Genomic DNA, 6,000 nt, shown 5'->3' with positions numbered 1-6,000 from the left:
TTGCAGAGGAGCCAAACATCCACGGCAACAGTGTCCAGCTAAAACGGTGATCTGCAGTCAGTGCGGTAAAAAGGGGCACTACGCGAAAGTCTGCAGATCGAAGCCCAAGAACGGCAGTGCAGCCTGTGACCCTCCAGAACGGAGACAATCTCCATCGGCGTCGCAGTACCCACGAGGTCCGACCACGTGCGAGCCCAGGACGACGCCATTGTGGCTGGCGGAGGAGGAGGATGACCACCAGGAGTCGCTACGCTTGGCGCCCTCACCCATGTGCGATTCATGGGGGCGGCCATCTTGGTCGAGGACGACTAGGAGCGACCAGCAGGGGTCCTCAGCATCAACCTCGGCTGCCTGCATGACGTCCAAGGGCCAACGGTGGCGTCGATCACCCTGGACCAGGCTAAGCATCACAGGCTTGACTGTTCAATGATGAACATCAAGGTAAATGGTCGTACTGTGTATTGTCTGTTTGACAGTGGGAGCACCGAGAGTTTTATTCACCCTGACACTGCAAAGAGGTGTGGACTCCGGGTTCTACCTGCCAAACAGACAATTTCTATGGCATCACGGTCCCGGTCTGTACCGATCCAAGGACGTTGTGTGGTAACTCTGGAGGTGCAGGGCACAATTTACGAGCGATACAGGCTCCTTGTGTTGCCGCATCTTTGCGCGCCAATTCTCCTCGGACTAAACTTTATGGTCCACATGAAGAGTGTGATCCTACAGTACGGTGGGCCACTCCCTTCGCTGGCAGTAGGGAATCAGCCGCAGCCTCCAAATCGTCCAAAGCGCCCCGCATGCAATCTTTCCACACTAAAGGTCACCACACCCTCTTTATTTAAGAATCTGGTACCAGGCTGCAAGCCCATCGCTACTAAAAGTAGGCGTTACAGTGCTGAAGACCGGATCTTCATCAGATCTGAGGTTCAGCGGCTCCTCAAAGAAGGGATCATACAGTCCAGCGTTAGTCCGTGGAGAGCACAGGTTGTGGTGGTTAAAAGCGGGAACAAACCCCGGATGGTCATCGACTACAGTCAGACCATTAATCGTTATACGCAGCTGGATGCGTATCCTCTCCCGCGCATATCTGATATGGTCAATCAGATTGCGCAGTACCGGGTGTTCTCCACCATAGACCTTAAGTCCGCCTACCACCAACTCCCCATCCGCCCAGAGGACCGACAATACACGGCCTTTGAGGCGGATGGTCGTCTGTATCAGTTTCTTAGGGTTCCATTTGGTGTCACCAATGGGGTCTCGGTCTTCCAGCGTGCTATGGACCGAATGGTGGACCAGAACGGGTTGCGGGCTACCTTCCCGTACCTGGATAATGTCACCATCTGCGGCCATGACCAGCAGGACCATGACACAAACCTCCAGAACTTTTTGCGCACTGCGACTCGCCTGAATCTGACCTATAACAGGGAGAAGTGTGTATTCCGTACGCGCAGGTTAGCTATCCTGGGATACGTGGTGGAAAACGGGGTCATTGGCCCTGATCCAGCCCGTATGCGCCCCCTTACTGAACTTCCCTTGCCCGCTAGCGCAAAAGCACTGAGGAGATGCCTCGGCTTCTTCTCTTATTATGCGCAGTGGGTCCCCAACTACGCGGACAAAGCCCATCCGCTCATCAAGTCCACAACTTTTCCGCTCACGCCAGAGGCCCAATTGGCCTTCAAGGCTTTGAAAAGCGACATTGCGAAAGCCACGATGCACGCGGTGGATGAATCCATCCCTTTTCAGGTGGAAAGTGATGCATCTGATTTCGCCCTGGCCGCCACACTGAACCAGGCAGGCAGGCCCGTCGCGTTTTTTTCCCGCACCCTTCATGGTCCCGAAATTCGGCATTCAGCGGTGGAGAAGGAGGCCCAGGCCATTGTGGAGGCCGTCAGACACTGGCGCCATTACCTGGCGGGGAAGCGGTTCACCCTGATCACGGATCAGCGATCCGTGGCGTTTATGTTCAATAATACGCAGAGGGGCAAGATCAAGAATGACAAGATCTTGCGGTGGAGAATTGAGCTCTCCACCTATAATTACGATATTATGTATCGTCCAGGGAAACTCAATGAGCCCTCGGATGCCCTCTCGCGCGGAACATGCGCTACCATGCAGGAGGACCGCTTGAACGCCCTCCATAATGATCTGTGCCATCCAGGGGTCACTCGGCTCTACCACTTCATCAAAGCCCGCAACCTGCCCTACTCGGTGGAGGATGTCAGGTCAGTAACAAGAAGCTGTCGAATTTGCGCGGAATGCAAACCGCACTTTTACCGACCTGACCGGGCACAATTGGTCAAGGCCACTCGCCCCTTCGAGAGGCTGAGTGTGGATTTTAAGGGCCCCCTTCCCTCAACAGACCGGAACGTGTACTTTCTTAACATCATAGATGAGTACTCCCGGTTCCCGTTTGTTGTCCCCTGTGCGGACACGTCGACTGCCACGGTGATCAAGGCATTCCGTGATCTTTTTACCCTGTTCGGGTACCCCTGCTATATACATAGCGACAGGGGCTCGTCGTTCATGAGTAACGACTTGAGGCAATTCCTGCTCTCATACGGGATTGCCTCTAGTAGAACCACGAGTTACAACCCTAGGGGCAACGGACAGGTGGAGAGAGAGAATGCTACAGTCTGGAAGGCTGTCCTATTGGCGTTGAAGTCCAAAGGCCTTCCAGTCTCCCATTGGCAGGAGGTCCTCCCAAATGCGCTCCACTCCATTCGCTCCCTCCTGTGTACGGCAACCAATGCTACTCCTCACGAGAGGATGTTCTCATTCCCTCAGAAGTTGTCCTCGGGGATATCTTTACCAGCCTGGTTGACGTACCCAGGACCCGTCCTTCTGCGGCGACATGTAAGGGCCCGCAAGTCCGACCCCTTGGTCGAACCGGTCCACCTCCTCCACGCCAACCCTCAGTATGCCTATGTGGCATATCCTGACGGGCGAGAGGACACAGTCTCGATCCGAGACCTGGCGCCCGCAGGGGACGTAGCAACTCCTGTCGCTCCCATACCCCCTGTCACGAATCCCCTATCGCTTATTTCTTCCCCGGACGTGGCACGGTCAGCACCGGGACCAGTGCATAACAGTTATACTCCCATGTACAGCTTGCCTGAGACTCGGAGATCGGCGCCACCACAGAAGGTACCGGGATCCCCTGCACCACCGCTTCACCAGGGTCAACCGGCCTGTGAGTCCTCGAGGGGACAGCCGGACGTTGTTTTGGAGAGAACGCCACCACAAGCACCTGCTCCGGTGTCACAACCGGTGTTGAGGAGGTCACAGCGATGGTGCGGTCCTCCAGACCATCTGGACTTGTAGATTTTTTTTGTATATATGTAGTCTGTTTTCGCACCCCGCCGGCCTTTGTTTTCAAAGGAGGGGTGAATGTGGTGAACCATCGTTGGTTACCACTGTGGGGTTATTCCAATGTTGCTGTTGGGTTAGGGTGTTGACACTGTGGGGTTGTTATAATGTTGTTGTTGGGCTAGGGTGTTTACACTGTGGGATTAATATACCTGTGGTGGATGCTGTTATGGCACATCCCGGTCGGGCCCCGCCTCCTGGGAGAGATATAAGACCCTCTGCTCAGGCGGGATCCCTCCAGTCTGGAATGGTGTACTCGTGTTTAAATAGTTCCATTGTTTGTCAATAAAAGCCTTCAATCGCTGAAGCCTTGTACCTCGTGCTTGATTGTCGCGCATCAGTTCTAGAGATGGAAGCTGCATTCTCAGCCCCCTACCCTTTAGTAACTCGAATGATGAAAAATCATTTCGCAGTGGTGAGGCTAAATAACTCAAAAGATCCAGATTAAGTTCTTTGCTTTCATCAAGAAATCTTTAATGGTTTGTCCCTTCTCTCAGCTTTTCCAATCAGTTGAGGATAGTGAGGTTACATTATCAAAGCAAAATTGTGGAATAGCTCATTAGCAAATTGCAGCCCATTGTCACACACTACAATATCTGGGATACCATTTGTTGCATTAATTCCCTTGGGGAATTGGATGACTGCTTCTGCTGTGATGCTATGCAATCTGTTTATTTCAATCCGCCATGAGTAGTAATCAGTTACATGAAGGAAGGCTTTCTCCATGAATTCAGATATGTTGATTCCCAGGCACTCCCACAGCTTTGATGGAAAAGTAAAAGGTAATAGTGGTTTTTCCACTTCCTGTATGTGGCTTTGTTTTAAAGTGTTGTCCCTCCTTTTACAGATTCCAGCATATTCGAGCAACTAACAGTTTGAAAGTGGCCTATTTTTCTACAGTTGTGGCACCATGACCCCACCCTGCTGGACATTCTTCTCGCTTGTGCAGTTCCTTCCAGCGGACAAGACATTTCAAAATGGCGTTTGGTGCACTCTTCCCTATTTTGGCAGACTTCGCGCTTTGGCAGGTTTTCCCTTTCATGGCCTACAACCTGAATGGTCTTGCTTGATTTTTCCTACGACAAGATAAACAAATCCATGTTTACTCATGGTCTTTGCTTTCTTTTGTTAGATCAAGCCCTATTGATTATTAAATTGCAACAGACGCTGAAATAAGATTTGAAAGCTTGCAGGACTTCTTCATCAGAAATTGAAATCTCATCAGCCCCCGTATTGTTATCATGTTGTCAGCAATAGTTCCTACTGCATAAAGTAGCGTACTGGCTGGTATTTTTTTCATCTTCTTTTGTGTAATCCTGAAGCGGTTCTGAAACCTTTCCTCCAGCTATCCCAGTTCTGGGTCTGTTGTGAGCCTGCTGCACTCTGAGGTGCTTCTGGGTAGTGGGTAATGTGGATTCATTGCTTCTGCTGAGCCCTGGAACTGTTCCTGCTTCTGCACTGCTGCTTGTTGCTTGTTGCTTCAGGCCTGTGCTCACTGCTGTCTGGTCTCCAGGCCTGTGTCCCACCTTGCATCCACTGCTCTCATGACATTCTGGCATGGCTGACTGCCTGGTGTGGATCAGATTGGTGCCAGCAGCCTACAGAGTTGATAGAGGTGTATAAGATTTTGATAGGTATAGATAGAGTGAATGCAAGCAGGCTTTTTCCGCTGAGGCTAGGGGAGAAAAAAACCAGAGGGCATGGGTTAAGGGTGAAAGGAGAAAAGTTTAAAGGGAATATTAGGGGGGGCTTCTTCACGCAGAGAGTGGTGGGAGTGTGGAATGAGCTGCCGGATAAAGTGGTAAATGCGGGGTCACTTTTAACATTTAAGAAAAACTTGGACGGGTTCATGGATGAGAGGGGTGTGGAGGGATATGGTCCAAGTGCAGGTCAGTGGGACTAGGCATAAAATGGTTCGGCACAGACAAGAAGGGCCAAAAGGCCTGTTTCTGAGCTGTAATTTTCTATGGTTCTATGGTTCTATGTGATAGGAGACCCACGGCAAGGTGGCTGATTCTTAACTAGCCTTGGAAATGGCTGGGCATGCTATTTGGTTTGCGGGCAATAAATTTTGGCTTTGCCAGCAGTACTGAGGTACCAAAAATGTATAAAAAGGATTCAAGTGGATTTGAATACACCCGAATTTCTGTGCTCAATGTGGGGGAGATTGGGGTCTTGTTTATTAATCTGTGACCTGCTTTATTAGTATTTAGAATGCTTGCATATTATTTTAATGCTAATGATTAAAAGATTAATCTCACCTCCCATTTTCCTGGTCTTTCATATAAAAGTGCAGCCATTTGTCTAATTTAAAATAACGTTGGGCTGATTTTGTGACACCCAGACAGCTGGAGGAGCCTTGCACTGCTTGTAAGATCAACCATGTGATTTGGGTCATGGATGATGCCAGTAGTTGTCAGCTTGGTTCTTACGATAGGCGTGGGGGGTTGTGGGGGGGTTGTTTAAGACCCACTGAGGGCCCATAAGTTAAGCTAGTGCTTTAGAACTGTACTGAGGCAGTGCAACAGTATCCAAACATGCCCAGTTCAAACAAAGCATTTGTTGTTTTTATTTCAGATTTCCCACGTCCTGGGTACTTTTCCTTTGTGTTAAACAAAGGGTCCATTTAACTTT

Source organism: Mustelus asterias, chromosome 12 (assembly GCF_964213995.1).
Source record: "Mustelus asterias chromosome 12, sMusAst1.hap1.1, whole genome shotgun sequence".
Lineage (NCBI taxonomy): Eukaryota > Metazoa > Chordata > Chondrichthyes > Carcharhiniformes > Triakidae > Mustelus > Mustelus asterias.
The sequence above is the reverse complement of the archived record's forward strand: the minus strand, read 5'-3'. Positions refer to the sequence as shown.